At 39.5% G+C, this 18,232-nt stretch overlaps 1 long non-coding RNA gene across 2 annotated transcripts in view; it reads left to right on the plus strand.

Moving 5' to 3' along the window:
- The window catches only part of LOC106506921, a 34,999-nt gene extending 17,694 nt beyond the window's left edge, over positions 1–17,305 (plus strand). Inside the window, exons 7-10 of one of the 2 annotated variants that reach the window (XR_002340712.1) lie at positions 5,789–5,999; positions 6,307–6,381; positions 11,447–11,563; positions 16,899–17,305. This is a non-coding gene — a long non-coding RNA (uncharacterized LOC106506921). Of the gene's footprint in view, positions 1–5,788; positions 6,382–11,446; positions 11,564–16,898 lie in introns of both variants that reach the window. The other variant, XR_002340711.1, reaches the window with a different exon arrangement.

Genomic DNA, 18,232 nt, shown 5'->3' on the forward strand with positions numbered 1-18,232 from the left:
CAACCCCAAAATTCCTTAAAAGAAAAGAAAGAGATAAGAATGTTTATATGCGTAGATTTAATTCTGATAGGATATTCTCTGCAAAGTTAGCTGGCTATCTTTGAGTGGTGGGATTATACGATGGTTCTTTTTGGAAAATTTTGCTTATATGTATTTTTCATATCCCTTCAGTAAATCTACAATCACAGTGGTTGTGCTTTTGGCACCTGCTACTGGAGTCTGGCCAAAACGATCTCATTCAATACGAGCATTGTAGATAGTGCATAGATGTCTCAGGTGGAGACCAGAAATCACAAAAAAGATAGGACATGCTTTTTGTGAAATCAAAAAGTAGCCATTCACTTGTTAATTGGGTATGGCAGAAAGAGGACAGCAGAGCATGCAAGACGCACATAGGCAGCAAACTTTGAAATTTACTCAAGATTATTCAACTAGGTTAAAAATGTAGCTTTCTTCTTGCTCTAAGTCTGCTGATTTACCTTACAAGCTCCCCTCTTCTAGGTAGAAGCAGGAAGGGAGGAACAAGATCAAGATCAGTTTATTAACCTCACTTCACCCCCGTGATTTCAAATGTCTTTGTAGGTAGACAGTCTCTACTTGGATGACTCAGTTGAGTGCTCAACCAGCAAGAGTTCCGGCCTTCCCTTGTCTCCTCTCCCAGGAGGCATCCGGGTGTGCGAGAGAGGAATGTGGCTTCCATGACCTCAAAGTGGCAGAAGGCCGTTGTTAATCCTGCCCAAGAAAAAGCAGGATCTGGGCCTCGTAGCCCTTCCCATCCTCTGCTTGCCCAGCAAGCTAGCTAGCACAGTACTCTACGGCAACCTGGAATGAGGAGATGAGGACTGCTGCGTCCTGTGACGGCCCTCCCAGACTCGACTCCGCCCATCTTTTCCCTACAACTCCATCCAGAATGTTGGGGAGGATGCTTTTCCCCCTCTCCTCTCCAGCCTGGGGGACCTTCCTTCTATATTCTGCACACGGGAGCCAATGCATTGAAAAGGACGCTTTGTTATTTAGAAATCCCTTTCTCTAAAAAGCCTGGGTTTTATACATTGTCTTACTAAAAAGAGGTCAGGAAAATCAGCTTTGAAATTCAAAGCCGATGAATGGGTCTCTCTGTTCCAGCCAGCACCTGTCTGTCCTTTCTTTCCTGGGACAATATGCTTGATGACTCTGTCAGAAGGCAACCAGGAAATACCAAAATCAAAATGACTTGGTTTAATTCTTATAAAATGTGTTCCCCGGAGAGATGAAATTGGACGAGATGCATTTTCTTGGGTGTCTTGTGAGATCCATCTCTTTTCTTCATAGGGTTAAAGTGTAATTTTCAAAAACATGACTGTAATGAAAATATAAAGTGAATGCTTGTCACAAGTTTATGCTTTAATGAGGGAACTAACAGGATGATAAATCTGGTACAAAAGAGAATTCCAAAGACAGAGAGATTCATAGGTTCAGAAAGGAAAAGCAAAAGTTTGCTAAATTAGAAGCAAAACAGGGCAAATAAACCATAACCTCTGGAGCTATCACTTTGGCACAGAAATCTTTTGCGTCTCTACCGGACAAAAATCCACAAGTTAACATGTCTGAGCCTTAATCAAGCCACAGGATGCTCCCATGGGAAACTGAATCCTTGGGTGGGCCTGGTAGATAAAGACCTTTAAATAAAGCCTCAGTCTCACATTGAGAGGACAAGCAGTCATCCTTTTGCCTTGTTTCCAAGTGTTAGGTCATTTTTCTTGATATAGTCAAATGCTGTGTATATCCCACCCAGCTTTACAGACAGGAACCCAGCCTGGGGGGAGCTGATGGAACAAAGAGCCATGAATGAATTTATAAAGCGCTTACAGAAATGAAAGACGGGGCATTTAAAGCAAGTCCAGGTTTTCTGCTTTAGAGACACAAATGAATAGCTATCTTTAAAAACATGAAATTGTGATGTTTTGCCAAGCCTATAGATTTTATTACTCTTTGCTTTTTGGGGATTCATAATCTAGACAGATTTAATTGGGCCTAAATGATTACATTACCAAGCAGATTAATCTGGCTAAATGAAACCATAAGGGTATGTGATAATTTTCAAATATCTTAGGTTACGTAGGTTACCACAGCCCATGAAATGTATGCTAGCCTATTAGGTTACCAAAGTGACAAGCATTATTTCATCAATAAGGCATATTTAGAGCTGGCTGAAGTTTAAGGAATTTAGCACGGTTTACATATAAACCACTCTCCAACTGATAGTAGTTTTCAAAACAGTTCTGATTTCTAAAAGCTCATAACACCTCATTTGTAATACCGTCCTCCCTATTCAGGTGGTTTATGAAATATCTTTTGGTTACAGAGAAATAAAAGAAAACAAATATTACAAAAGAACAAAGCCTGCTCTGAGTAGCAGTTTCCCCATGGAATTTCATTTTCTCAGTGGAGAGTAAGATCATCTGATTAAAAAGCTCAAATTCTCTGAAACTTTCTATTGAAGTCTATGGTGTGTAACATGAGCACATTTCTATATTAAGGTTATTCAGCTGTGGAAAACACAAGAGCTCACATAAAGCTTTTCCTTTAAAAGTTGAAGAAATCTAAGATGCTGCACTTTGGTGCAGAAATGAGAAATCTAAAGGTGTTGATCATGGACTGCTTGGCTGTGTGTTTAGTTGTTGTTGCTGTTTCCCTGCAAGAAAGCAAAGACAAACATTTGGGGAAGATTATAACTCAAAAGCATGATCAAAGCTAAGAAATGTAAGTAACTGTGTCACAGAAACCTGGGAACATAGATTCTGTTGGCTAATCCAAATAGATAATCAATCATGTTCCTGACAGTGTGGAATGCAGATTCGCCTGCTATTTGCAGACTCTAGCAGGCAGGCTGAGAGCTTTCTTGAATACTGGAACCTGGAGTGGTTTGAGAAATTATTAGTTAGTGATTCTGAAATCTACAGGTTTTTTTTGGACCCGTAAAATTTCAAAATAATATTGAAAACAAACATGATATTCACATCTCATTTTGCCAACTAATAATACTGGGGGAGAAATTTACTATTTATAATTGCCATTTTATAAAAGATAAGGCTTCACAGACTTTTCTTTTTTAAGCTAGTTCATAATTGGATTCACCAGTGGATTTGAAGTCAAGATATCTTTAGGTGAGTTCTTTCTCAAATCTTTCACTAGCAACTAACAGGCACATAGATTACCTGTTATCCATGACTGATCAAAAATGGACACTGCTTAAAATGATCAAAATGAGACAGATGAGGGCAACTGGATTAGACTTTGGCTCCAGACAGGGGTTTGGTTCTTGAGAGTTTTTCTTTAGGATCCTCTTGTCTTAAGGATGATTTTTTTTTTTCAAAATGACAGGAGATAGGAGATTTAAACATTGACCAAATTCAGACTGGAGTATGTATTCAGATTTTTTTCTGCTCTACCTGACCTTTAAACAAGAATCAAATCAATTCCTTAAATGCCTTTTACTAAATGTTGGGCTAAGCTTTAGGGCAAAATTTCTCAAACTTAGATCTTCATAATTATAGCCTGAGAACCTATACAAGCAGATATCAAGGTTTTAGTGTCATAGGTTCTGAATGACATCTGAGCTGGTGGCAGTGGAATCTCACCTTTTAACAATAATATAATTCTGAGACGTGTGGTTAATGAACCTCCATCTTCAGAAACAGTGTTCTAGGAGCTATAAAGAAGTAACACTTCCAGAATTCTCTTGTGGCATAGCCTTGTCAATGCAATAACTTGGGTCACTGCTGTGGTGAGGGTTCAGTCCCTGGCCTGGGAATTTCCACATGCCATAGACACTGCCAAAAAAAAAAGTAATACTTGCAATTTCAGTAATGGCATACTGGTTCATTATGTTAATGAACAGAATTTATTAGACATATTTTTAAAGCATTAAAAAGCTAACAAAATTCTAATAAATTACTGGAATGAGATCCAGAAGAGAATAGAAATTCAGAGGGATGAGCCTGGTTGATTTTGGACTTTTTTGCCTTAGGGTCATTAGCTGACTTTGAATAGACAGTTGAGAGGATGAGCTGTCTTTGTAACAGTCTCATGAGACTAGGGGGACAAAAGTCAGATCAGGACCGGCCAAGGTGAAGACCTGGTAAACAGTTCCCCACTCCATATGTACACACCCCTAGGGGTGAAGGTGAACTGGAAGCAGCTTGCTTAGAGAATCTTAAATCTTGAACTTAAACTAAGGCAAGCCTGGAAGAAAGCAAATGAACATCCTCTCTAGAGGAAGATAACATCAACCTGGGCACCAAATTATTTCTACAAATAAATTGTATACAATCAAAGATGACTAACCCATATTAGGGGACAGAAAACCATGATCAAGAGCCACCAGGAAAAATGAACAACAAAATAGACAGAGAGGGACTCCACTGAGTAAATCGAAATGAATGTTGACTATGTGAAACAATTGTTATGATGTCCTGTGCGGATAAATAGATTGATTAGATCGATATGTAGGTAGGTAGGTAGGTAATTTAAAATGCATGACAATAATACCGTAAAGGTTTGGGAGGAGGGTAAATTGAATTAAATGCTATAAATTCCTCACTTTTAGAGGAGAGGAACAATACCAATTAACATTAGATATTTATTTATTTTATTTTCTTACAATGATTTTTATTTTTTCTATTATTGCTAGTTTACAATGTTCTGTCAATTTTCTACTGTACAGCAAGGTGACCCAGTTACACATGCATGTGTACCTTCTTTTTTCTCATATTACCATGCTCCATCATAAGTGACTAGATATAGTTCCCAGTGCTATACAGCAGCATCTCATTGTTTATTCATTCCAAAGGCAATAGTTTGCATCTATTAACCCCAAATTCCCAATCCATCCCACTCCTTCCCCCTTGGCAACTACAAGCCTATTCTCCATGTCCATGATTTTCTTTTCTGTGGAAAGGTTCATTTGTGCCATATATTAGAGTCCAGATATAAGTGATATCATACGGTATTTGTCTTTCTCTTTCTGACTTACTTCACTTAGCCTGAGAGTCTCTAGTTCCATCCATGTTGTTGCAAATGGCATTATTTTGTTCTTTTTTATGGCTGAGTAGTATTCCAGTGTGTGTGTGTGTGTGTGTGTGTGTGTGTGTATCACATCTTAATCCAATCATCTGTCGATGGACATTTAGGTTATCTCCATGTCTTGGCTATTGTGAATAGTGCTGCAATGAACATGTGGGTGCATGTATCTTTTTCAAAGAAAGTTTTGTCTGGATGTATGCCCAAGAGTGGGAGTGCTGGGTCATATGGTAGTTCTATGTATAGTGTTTTAAGGTACCTCTATACTGTTTTCTAGCATTAGATATTTATAAATGAAGGGTGCATGCTATAATTCTAGGATAACCACCAAAAGAATAGAAGAAGAGCACATGATTTCTAAACTAAAAGAGATTTTTAAAAGTGGATGATAAAAGTGATCATTCCATAAGATGGCAAGGAAAAAAGCAAAAGGAACCTAGAACAGATAGGAAAAGAGATGCACGTAGTAAGGCAGTAGATTTAAAGAAAAATATACTAGTTATTACATTGAATGTAAGTGTACTCAATTTTCCAGTGAAAAAAAAACCCAAAGTTTGTGAGATGGAAAACAAACAAAACCCAACTGTATGTTGCTTAAAGAGATGCATTTAAAGCATAAGAACAAAGAAAGGTAGAAAGTAAAGAAGTGATATTTACCCCACTAACTACAAGAAAGCTGATATAGCTATGTTAAAATCACCAGGGTACTCTCTACATCTCATTTCAGAAAGGACCATGGAGAACAATGGACAAGGACAAAGCCAAAGTCCAGAGAGGACCAGGTACAGAGCGTTCTTCCCAGAGAGAAGATCCGAGAACTGACACAAGAACTTCCTTCACTCTGGGGCAGGGAGTCTGTACTTCTTGTCCAACATGGTTTCTTTTCGCTATGCACCCCTGCTTTCTAGGCTTCTCTTTTCCAAGTGAGCGTTTTCACTGTACGTATCCTGTTTTTGCTCCACATTACATACTGAAAGTTGAGTAGTGGGGGGGTATAACGTCCTGCTATTGTATAGGTAGCTGGAGCTGGACTTGATGGAGAGGACTGCACATCTCCCACGGAAGTTAGACTTCATTTTTTACTCAGGAAATGGATTGTATTTTACATTATCTCCCAAGGGGAGGGTTGAATGTATTTTATGCTTGGAAATAAGGGTGTGCTTGGACATTTATACGGCCAGAGGTTTAGAAGTGTCGGAGTTTGCTAATTGTTCTCCGTGTCCATTTTCCCTTTCTGCACTTCAGTAATAGAGCTCCTCTGAGTGTGAGCTTACTGCACAACTGACCAGCAAGATACTACACTTCCTGTCTCCTTCCAAGGTAGGTGTGGTCATGTGACCAAGTTTGGGCCAATGGGATGGGAACAAAATCAAGATGTATATTTATCTCCATAAAGATGAAGCTGCTTGCCCTGAATTTCACCCCCCCCCCATCAACTGGGAAATGGCGATGATGAAACAATCACTTGGGTGCTAAGAGGGTTGCTGAGAGTGAGTAGAGCTGCCTGTCAGCCTAGGTTCCTGTACCTCCTCATGGAACAGAGCAGTGCTCTGGAGCACCAAAGGTGAGCTGGAAACGTGGAAGTGAGGAGGAAGCGGTTGTTTTGAGCCTTAATAGCAAGTTGGAGTCAAGATTGGAGGCCTTGAAAAGGTTGAGCCCTGCAGAGAGAGTGACCAGGCAGATGGTGGTGCCACTGGTGGTGGGAGGAAGCTTAAGAAAAAGCTCCAGCTGCCTCACATGATGTTTATGATTCTATATCTCCAGGTGTACCTTTCGTAAGAATTCCATGCCCATGTTTCCAAGGGCTGGCCAGAATTTCTCTCTGGACGTCAGACTCCTCAAATTCGACTTTTCAAAGCTTAGCTTTCTTCCCTAGAGAGCTTTTTCTTCCTCTTATATTCCCTATTCTAGTTAAGAACTGCCCCTTTCAGGAGTTCCTGTCATGGCTCAGCAGAAACAAATCTGACTAGCATCCATGAGGATACAGGTTCAATACCTGGCCTCGATCAATGGGTTAAGGATCTGACATTGCTGTGATCTATGGTGTAAGTTGCAGATGCGGCTCGGATCCCGCATTGCTGTGGCTCTGGTGTACAGCTCTGATTAGACCCCCGGCCTGGAAACCTCCATATGCCACAGGAGCAGCCCTAGAAAAGGCAAAAAGACAAAAAGACAAAAAAATAAAAAATAAAAAATATAAATAAATAACATTCTCCACTAAAAGGAACTGGAATCTGTGGAGAAATGGTTGGAACAAGGAAAGTACAAGCTGAATCTGAACTATTTTGTGATAAAATGTAAGGGAGAGCTCAAAAACATGATGGGGGGGAGTTCCTGTCGTGGCGCAGTGGTTAACGAATCCGACTAGGAACCATGAGGTTGCAGGTTCGATCCCTGCCCTTGCTCAGTGGGTTAACGATCTGGCGTTGCCATGAGCTGTGGTGTAGGTCACAGACGCGGCTGGGATCCAACGTTGCTGTGGCTCTGGCGTAGGCTGGCAGCTCCAGCTCCAGTTAGACCCCTAGCCTGGGAACCTCCATATGCCGCAGGAGCAGCCCAAGAAATGGCAAAAAGACAAAAAAACAAACAAACAAAAAATCATGATGGGGGAATGTCAAAAGTTCACAGAAGCCAGCATGAAGAACTTCACTGGCTAACTCTGGAACAATTTGAGCGTAAAAGCAAATAATAACATTAAGAGTTATAAGTTATTGAGGAGTTGCCATTGTGATTCAGCAGGTTAAGAACTTTACATAATATCCTTGAGGATTCAGGTTTAATCCCTGGCCTCACTCAGTGGCGTAAGGATCTGGTGTTGCCACAAGCTGTGGTGTAGGAGTTGCTGTGGCTGTGGCTGTGGCTGTGGTGTAGGCCGGCAGCTGCAGCTCTGAATCAACCCCTAGCCTAGGAACTTCCATATACTGCAGATACAGTTGTAAACAAAACAAAACAAAATAAAGAGTTATACTTTATTGAATAAAATAAGAATCCATGAGTCCACACTTCAGTGAATGAACAAACAAGTAGATAAATAACAAAAGAAAGAAATCACCACTTGGCTACTATTATAATCATAGCTGATTCAGAGAAAAATCATCAATGTGTGCTAAAACCAGTGGGTGAAAGTTGAAGTAATAATAAGATAATTACAGACTCTCAAAGCACCTCTCCAGAAGAAATTTATTTATTAGCAAAAGGAAAGCAGTAATTTTATAGTTACTGGCAGATGCCAGCTTCAGCAAACAATCAAAATGAACATTCTCAATAACAGGTCTAATGTGCCTCCTAGTAGGCTACCCTGAGAAGAACTCAGCATCACTTCTTCTGGATTCCTGCCCCAAACTCAGCATCAAAGTGAAAGATGATCTACCAAATAACTGGCCCACGCTCTCTAAAAAATATCGCTGTTACAATAAACCCAACTAGGATCCACGAGGATGCAGGTTTGATCCCTGACCTCACTCAGTGGGTTAGGGATCTGGCGTTGCTGTGAGCTGTGGTGTAGATTACAGATGTGGCCTGGATCCTGCATTGCAGTAGCTGTGGCATAGGCCTGCAGCTGCAGCTCCAATTCAACCCCTAGCCTGGGAACTTCCACATGCTACAGGTGTGGCCCTAAAAAAAAAGAGAGAGACCAAAAAAAAAAAAAAAAAAGAAAGAAAAAGAAATCACAATATTTTCACATCTGTGACATATTTATAATTTTTAATACTCTGAGAACCACATTTTCAGTGTAACTGGTTTCCTTTCCTTTTTATTGCTATGTATGAAGTTTTATGCGTTCAGAAGCATTACTCTGAGAGGCCAGGCTGAAAGGGCCCCTGGGTCAAAAAAATATGTTGAGCCCTGGATTGGATGCTCTCTGGCTTTCAAAGTGCACATTTGTCCATAGACAAGATCTCTATCTGTCTCTCATGGAAAATGACTCACAACTTAGATAATCATCTCTGTGACAAGGTTACAGTGACATTTTGATCATTCCTTATATGACTTGAAATGAACCTCGGGGTGAAACATCCGCAGGCTGAAACTTTTAAACTCAACCTTCCAGATAAATCCTTCTATTACAGTTTTTCTCTAGTTACTTTCATGGCAAAATGTAGGAAAACAGCACCAGAAACGGAATGAGGAAACCTCGGTCTTACTCCCAGTTCTGCTGTCTGATCCTGGGAAAGTCACTGAACCTCCCTGAACCTCATCTTATCAACACATTCAGATGAGCTTTAAGATCTCTAAGTTCCCTTTACTATGTGTACAGAATATAGTAAAATTCTATATTTCTGCCTTACTGCTGGGTGTGTTCTTTGGGATTTAGCGCTTACTATTCTATCTTCAATCCATTCATTCATTTATCAAATATCGAGGTGGGAATAACTAAGTAACCAAGCTAGAGAATTCTGGGAAATTTTTCCAGTGAGTTGCATTTCAGCTGGGTCTTAAAGGCTGAACAGAAATCTGTTATGTGAATAGAAGACTAAGCCATTCTAGGCAGAGAGGACACTTCCAGTGCCCAGGGCGCTCAGGGCCCCTAGCACACTGAGGGGCTTGATAAGAGTTCAAAGGAGACAGGATTTTTGCTGAGTCTGGCCTCCTTGGCTTATAAGAAATGGGAGGAAAGTATAAACTGGCAAAGTGATACGGTCAAGTTTGTGTTTTGGAAAAACACTCCTGAGAGGAATGTGAAGTGTGGAAGAAACTGAAATCAGAGAGATCAGTTAAAACGGAAGATACTGCAGCCTTTGAGGTAAGAGATCCTGGAGACCCCAGTCAAGGCACCGAACGTGGGAATAGAGAAAGAAAAGCAAAAAAATGGAAGGAGGAGGATTTCCCATCATGGCTCAGTGGAAAAGAATCTGACTAGTATCCATGAGGAAGCAGGTTCCATCCTTGGCCTCTCTCAGTGGGTTAAGGATGGCGTTGCCGTGAGCTGTGGTGTAGGTTGCAGACGCGGCTCGGATCTGGTATTGCTGTGGCTGTGCTGTAGGCTGGCTACTGTGGCTCCGATTTGACCCCTAGCCCGGGAACTTCCATATGCCACGTGGAAGACATGCAGCACGTCTAAAAAGACAAAAAAAGGAAAGGAAGAAAAATGGAAAGAGGAGATTTTTATGAGAAACTGGGTGTGGTGCTGAAGGAGGCATCAAGGGCAACCCTAGCTTCTAGTGAGGACAACCAGGCGAACAGTGACCTTGAAAGGGGCAGTTCTTTTTTTTTTTTTTTTGTCTTTTTAGCGCCACACTTGTGGCATATGGAGGTGCCCAGGCTAGAGCAAGGCCAGGGATCAAACCCGCAACCTCATGGCTCCCAGTCTGATTCGTTAACCACTGAGCCACAACAGGAACTCCTGGAGAATGTTATTTAGAAACTATGATCTGGGTCCTGGGTATGTTCATTGCTACTGGGGTGGACCCTCTCAGCAGATAGAGCTGGGAAATAGATGGATATATATATATATATTGGATACATATACACAGCCATACATAGCTATATCCATTTCTCTATCTGTCTATCATCTATCTGTATTAAAACAGGTACCTTTTGTTCCGATCCAATACAGCAGCGTTCAATCTAATCCTCTCTTTCCATAATTGTGACTACCTTCTCCAAAATAGAAAAATCTGGATCCCATTATGCACAACATATTAACTTATTACTTGCTCAATCCTAGAATGCATAGAAAATAGTTTCAGAATTGTGAAGTCTTGCCTATCCAGAAAAAGTTTCCTTACTAGAAAGTTCAAATTTATTTAGTGTTCTGTTTCTCTTTAGCCTGAAGGCATGTGGTACAAATTCTATGTATCAAAGTAGCTTGGATTAATACTCCCTCCCCAATGTTATTATGTCATTTATTTGCAAAAAGCTGTAGTTGATTTTTTTCTGTTTGTATTCAATTTTAAGGTCCCCTCAGTTGTTATTCTAAGCCACTAACTTCTTGGAGTTCCCATCGTGGCTAAGCAGAAGTGAATCTGATTAATATCCCTGAGGAGGCAGGTTTGATCCCTGGCCTCGCTCAGTGGATTAAGGATCTGGCATTGCTGTGAGCTGTGGTGTAGGTCACAGATGTGTCTTGGATCTGGTGTTGCTGTGGCTGTGGCATAGGTCGGTGGCTACAGCTCCGATTCGACCCCTAGCCTGGGAACCTCCATATGCCACAGGTGAGGCCCTAAAAAGAGAGAGAAAAAAAAAAGCCACTAACTTCTGAGGTGGTGTATCGGGCAGCAATGGCTAACCCAGACACCATGGCATCATGTCACAAGGCACATGATGTCAGTGTGTCCCATTATCAGTGACAAAAAGTTGTATCATTTGGTTAAAGTCTTGTATACCAGATTGCTTCATTATAATTAATTAGTAATCCGTGGGATGTCTCATCTTCTTTCTTTAGTAACTCTTGCTATGTGGATTTAAGACCACAGTAACAACAATCAAGGGACCCTACTTCAGAGTTACATTTTTCTCTGTGGAAATACCTGCCTTAATGCTGTGGGAAGACAGACAGAAGGTGAGCACCACTGGGTCAGGGTGGGTTGGGAGATAAATTAGGAGTTTGGATTAACATACACTACTACATATAAAATATATAAACAAAAAGGACCCACTCGATAGCTCAGGAAACCATACTCAATATCTTGTTATACCCTATAATGGAAAAGAATCTGAAAGGGAATATAGGTATAATCAAATCACTTTGCTGTACACTTGAAACTAACACAACATTGAAAATCCACTATACTTCAATTAAAAAAAAAAAAAAAGAAGGTGAGCACCTTGACTGATTACCCAGTGAGTGGGCTGCACAGCTCCCAGAAAAAGATGGAAATCCAGCTGTGATGAAAACACTTGATTCTATTTGTAGTTTGAGTCTGTGCTTAAAACAGAGTGCTACAAATTCTGTGTGGGTTTGCCGACATGTGATTCTGATCCCAAATCATGAGATTTAGAGAAAGAAGAAAAGCAAAGAGCAGTCTTTTTATTTTAGGCTTTTCATATAGGCTCACATGCCTGCTAAGAAAGAAGTCTATTAAGGACACTGCTTCTTTCTGTCACAACAATACATTTGTTTCCTGGTTAGGATGAATATCATACCATATAAAACTAGTCAGGCCTATGTTGCCTTCTTGGTTCCACGTCTTTTTTATTATTTATTTATTTATTTATTTTGCTTTTTAGGGCCACACCCAAGGCATATGGAGGTTCCCAGGCTAGGGGTCAAATCGGAACTACAGCTGCTGCTGGCCTACACCACAGCCACAGCAACATCAGATCTGATCCGCGTCTGTGACCCACACCATAGCTCACGGCAACGCCAGATCCTTAACTCACTGAGCGAGGCCAGGAATCAAACCCTCAACCTCATGGTTGCTAGTTGGATTCATTGCCACTGTGCCATGACAGGAACTCCGGTTCCATGTCTTTTAATTTCTGCTCTTAAATGTACTAGTTGATCATATTCAAGCAATTAAATCATGGTCCTCTTTTTTTTTTTAATTATTTCTTTTTTATTTTTTTGGCCATGCCCACAACATGTGGAAATTCCCGGGCCAGGGATCAAACCCATGCCAGAGCATTGACCCAAGCCACTACAGTGTCAATGCCGGATCCTTAACCCACTGAGCCACACTCTGAGATGTTCGTGGCTATATCCCTCACACCTAGGATAGCACGAGGTAGGGCCTGAGTGTGTACATGCATGAATAGATGAATACATGGGGATTCCCATTCTTTCATTCATTCCTCACAGATTTATAGCATCCCCACTCTCCTGTTATATGCCAGGAGCCATCCTAGGCATTGAGCTGCTGAGGTTGATAAAACACAGCCTCTGCTTTAAGGGCTCACAGGCTACAGGGAAAGAGAGAAACATAAACCATGAATTCTAAATCTTGAAGGGAGAGGCAGGCACTGATAGAAATATACTCTGGGTTTTTTTGTTGTTGTAGTTATAAAGCATTGTCAATTTATTCACAATTTAGGCACGTTGATATGTTATTTACAAGGAAGGGCAAAAAAAGCAGAGCATCTCAGTGAGCTGCTGAAAGAACCTAGCATAGTTATAGAAAAGACAGTCGCAGTGTCATCACCATCATCATCTTTTTTTTTTTAATAGTAGTATTTGAATTAGCTGATGAGTACCTCGGATTACCAGTGTTGCTAAACTAGGGGGAGAAGAGGCCTCCTGTGGTTAACCTGAGTTAAAATTATAAAATAATGAGATTTTTCTTAGTATAAACTGTAGTTTTAAAAATGAAGACAGGCAAAGAAAAAATATTTTAATATCATGTATAAGTCTTCCTATAGGTAATGGTAAACATATTTATATGTTTTCTATTTTTCTCGAACATATATTACTTAAAAATACATGAAAATAAGGCTGATCTGTATATTCGATTTTCTTTCGTCTCTTTTTAGGGCCACACCTGCAGCATATGGAAGTTCCCAGGCTAGGGGTCAAATGGGAGCTGCAGCTGCTGGCCTAAGTCCCAGCCGCAGCCACGCCAGATCTGAGCTGTGTCTGTGAACCAACACCACAGCTGATGGCAACACCAGATCCTTAACCTGCTGAGCGAGGCCAGGGATCGAACCTACATCCTCATTGCTTGTAAGTTGAGTTCATTACCTCTGAGTCATGAGGGGAACTCCCCATATATTCTTTTGTGACCTATTTTTTCTCACTTAACAATACTCTGTGAATATCTCTATCATCAAGTATTATCTTAGGATATCAAGTTTAAAGGTAGCTCCAATGTTAGATACAAATGTAACTATTAGTGTTATTATTTTTACCAGGCAAAAATCATTTCCAATTCAACTGGACCAAAAAATATATATATCATCGACAATCTTATCAACCTTCTCTACAAGTTAGCATGTAAATATGTAAAGTCATAGAGTCTGGGTGGTAATCAATAGTAATTAATAAGATAAATTTACATTTCTCTAGAGCTACCCTATTCGATATGGTAGCCACTAGCCATACATAGCTACCAAGCACTTGAAAGGCTAGTGTGACTGACTAAGGAAGTGCAATTTTAATTTTATTTAATTTTACTCAATTTTAACTTTAAAACTGAAGCAATGGAAAACATTTTTCCATATCAAATTCAGTAGAGCTACATTTCACTATTGCATCTCGTGGATATTGCTGTGTTTCATGAATCATCTTCAGTATTACACATAAACTCATCATCTCTCTAGTTAAGTGTAAAAGGATTGAAACAATTCATATTATTTTTTCTATGCATTAATTTAACACTGAAATGTGTGTATTTGAACATTTTATACAGACAGCACCATTTATAGTGATACCTTTGTGAATCGTAATTGGTAACTAAGTCGAAATATTATTTATGCTTTAAATGATAACATAATTAAACTTTTTAAAAATAAAAATAAGTACAGACTAATTTTAAAATTTAAACCAAAGATGTACGAGTGAGGCAGAATTGAGTGGAGATGTGGATACTAGCAATAGTATAAGAAGAGGAAAAAAACAGAGATTGGAAGAAAGTATGTTGGAATTTTCATGTAATTTGCTACAGTAGATTGAAATTAAACACTTACTCGTTGGATAAAAATTGTACAAAGATAATAAAGTAGACAATATTAAGGAGCATTTTTAGCATGTACAGAATGAATTTGATGAGAACAGTCAAAAAAGAATCAGTAAAAGTAGTTGACTACATTCAAGATGTGTGTCCAATGAGGAGTTTCTTGGTGGCCTAGTGGTTAAGTATCTAGTATTGTCAGTGCTGTAGTGTGAGTTTGATCCCTGGCCATGGAACCTCTGCATGTTGTGGGCAAGGCCAAAAAAAAAAAAAAAAAAAAAGAATGTCCAATTAAAATTGTTTAACAAAATAACAGGCTCTGAACTTGTAACTTTGGCCAGCTTTATAATGGCTTAGATTCTTACACATAAAAGAAAACTGTTTTAGATAGCTATAGTAAAAATGACTTCAGGTATGGAAATTCTGTTTTAAAAATATAAAGGAAAGATTAAAAACAATATGTTTTTAAAAAAAGAGAGCTCTACATTTAAAGTACAAAATAATTGCCTGTAGAATATAAGAACTTTCTAACAGTATACAAGATTAATTGATTCAAAAATTGGAAAAATTGCAAGTACTTTGCTTTAGCTTTAGATGATTCATGTAACACAGGACACTGTCTAATACTTTGGGTATGTTTTGTCTCAAAGGACTGCTATATTTGCAGAAAATGTCAATTTATAGCCTAAAAAACCTTGGCAGAGATGTTTTTAAATCTTTAACATTTGTCAAAGGAGAAATTCAGTTAAATATGAAAAAAATATGTCATGACGGATGGTTCTCCAGCATTTAGGTCAAAATTGTGGATCTATTGGAATTTTATAAACAAGAGGATAATGTTTTTCTGGTGACTTCATATCACTCTATGATACACACTGAAAATATGTGTGCTCAGTTCTCTGGAACAGACTGTGAAAAGTGTCATGGATACACTTGTTGAAAATGTTCAGCATATACATGCAAATGCTATGACTCATCATCAGCTTATGGAAATGTTGAAAGAAGTAGACAATAAATTTAATGATCTTGTATTCATTGCCAGCACTGATTTGCACAAAGTTTTACAAAGTTTTACCATGCTTTTAACTCCAGTTAAAGATTTTCTTAAAAGAAATGCTTGCCAAATATTCATTAATTTTTAAAAAATGGCAACGTGATCTACATGTTTTCTCACAGATTTCACACTGCATATAAACAAGACAAATTTGAAACTCCAAGGAAAGGAAAAGCTTGTGATTTTAGCTAGGCAGGTGTAAGAATTTATGTTAAAATTGAAATTTTTCATGATTCAAATCAACAATAGTGATTTTATATATTTGTCTAACGTGAATCAATATTTTAATTTAGAAGGTTTTAATTTCAATAGCATTATGTAAATTGACTGTAAATACTGGAAGAAAAATTTGAAGAATGCCTCATGTATATTGATAAATTTAGAATTGCTTCTTAAATAGCACTGTATGCCTTTGGGTTTAATGTTAAGAATACTAAGTTGGCGTTCCTGTCATTGCTCAGTGGAAATGAATCTGACTAGGAACCATGAGCTTGCGGATTCGATCCCTGTCCTCACTCAGTGGGTTAAGGATCAGTGTTGCTGTGAGCTGTGGTGTAGGTCGCAGATGTGTCTCGGATCTAGTGGTGCTGTGGCTATAGTGTAGGAGGGTGGCTACAGCTCTGACTGAACCCCTAGGCTGGGAACCTCCATATGTTGCGGGTGCGGCACTAAAAGGCAAAAAAACCAAAAAAGAATGCTAAGTTGACACAAGTTACTGAATCTGCTTAACTTGGACAGATGTAGTTTTGAAACTTACATGCTTTAACTTTAAAGTCAAATCAATTCTCCTAAAAAAAACCCTAGTTTTGGAGTTCCCTGGTAGCTCAGGGGGTTAATGATCCAGCATTGTCACTGACCTGGCTCAGGTCACTGCCATGGCAGGGGTTTGATTCCTGGCCCAAGACCTTCCACATGATGCAGGCATGGCAAAAAAAAAAAACCCCACGAAACACTAGTTTTGTCAATGTGGATGAAAATATCAAAAGGAAAATGATTTGGGGTACCCTTATTATATATTAAAAGGATTATATTTTGAATATATTGGGTAAAATAATATGTAATATTAACATCAGTTTCTCCAATTTCTTTTTACCTTTTTGGGGGGGTGGTTGTGCCCATGGCATATCTCTGGGGCCAGGTATTGAAACCGTGCCACAGCAGTGATGATGTTGGATCCTTAAAACACATTGATCCACCAGAGGATTCCCTTTATTTTTTTTTTTTTATTTGGCTACTAGAAAATTTTAAATTGGATATGTGGCTCCAATGGACAGCACTGATCTGCATCAGGTAACATACTGCATCAGGTTGTACTTATTTGGCAATTCTCCAGTATGACATTGAAAGAGCACAGAATAGTCATTTTACTATTTGGTAAGTAATCTTATTCTGAAATTTGGGGTAAGTTTTCTTAACATTATTGGCTCATGAAAGACCATGTTCTGTCTGAGACGTGCAGTAACTCAGCAGGTTTAGAGCCTGTGTCTTTGGAAGAATAATAGCCGCTGAGTCGGAAAAGGAAGTCTAGATCCATACTGTGAGAAGTCTTTAAGCATTTGATCTTTATTATGCAGGCAACTGGCAGCTATTAAAGAATTTTGTTTTGTTTTGTTTTTTTGCTTTTTAGGGCCGCCTCCACGGCATATGGAGGTTCCCAGGCTAGGAGTTGAATCACAGCTACAGCTGCTGGCCTACACCACAACCACAGCAATGCGGGATCCGAGCTGCATCTGTGACCTACACCACAGCTCACAGCAATGCCAAATCCTTAACCCACTGATCAAGGCCAGGGATCGAACCCACAACCTCATGGTTCCTGGTTGGATTTGTTTCTAATGTGCCACGACAGGAACTCCTACTGAAGAGTTTTAGCATGTGTTTTTTTCAATCATTAGATTTGTTTTCTGGAGAGGTAACTATTGAAGCATGTGGAACATGAATCGCAGGAAGCCAGTATTACTATGCAGAATAGAAAGAATAAAGGCCCAAATTTAGGTAATGGGAAATAAAAGGTGGGGGAAATGATAAGATGAACTTAAGAAAGATTTGGAGATTGGTGGAGTGTGGGAAGTGAAGAGAAAGAATAAAGAATGAGTCCGAAGTTTTTGATGCAGTCAGCTCAATGAATGGTGAGGGTACAGAGTCTGCATAAAAAAAAAAATACTTAGGGAGTTCCCGTCGTGGCACAGTGGTTAACAAATCCGACTAGGAACCATGAGGTTGCGGGTTCGATCCCTGCCCTTGCTCAGTGGGTTGACGATCTGGTGTTGCCGTGAGCTGTGGTGCAGGTTGCAGATGCGGCTCGGATCACGCGTTGCTGTGGCTCTGGTGTAGGCTGGTGGCTACAGCTCCGATTAGACCCCTCGCCTGGGAACCTCCATATGCCGCGGGAGTGGCCCAAGAAATAGCAAAAAGACCAAAAAAAAAAAAAAAAAAAAAAAAAAACTTAGGAATAAACCTGGCCAAGGAGGTGAAAGACTTATATGCTGAGAACCACAAAACATTAGTAAAGGAAACTGAAGATGCTTCAAAGAAATGGAAAGATATCCCATACTCTTGGATTAGAAGAATT

This window comes from Sus scrofa, chromosome X, assembly GCF_000003025.6.
Source record: "Sus scrofa isolate TJ Tabasco breed Duroc chromosome X, Sscrofa11.1, whole genome shotgun sequence".
Lineage (NCBI taxonomy): Eukaryota > Metazoa > Chordata > Mammalia > Artiodactyla > Suidae > Sus > Sus scrofa.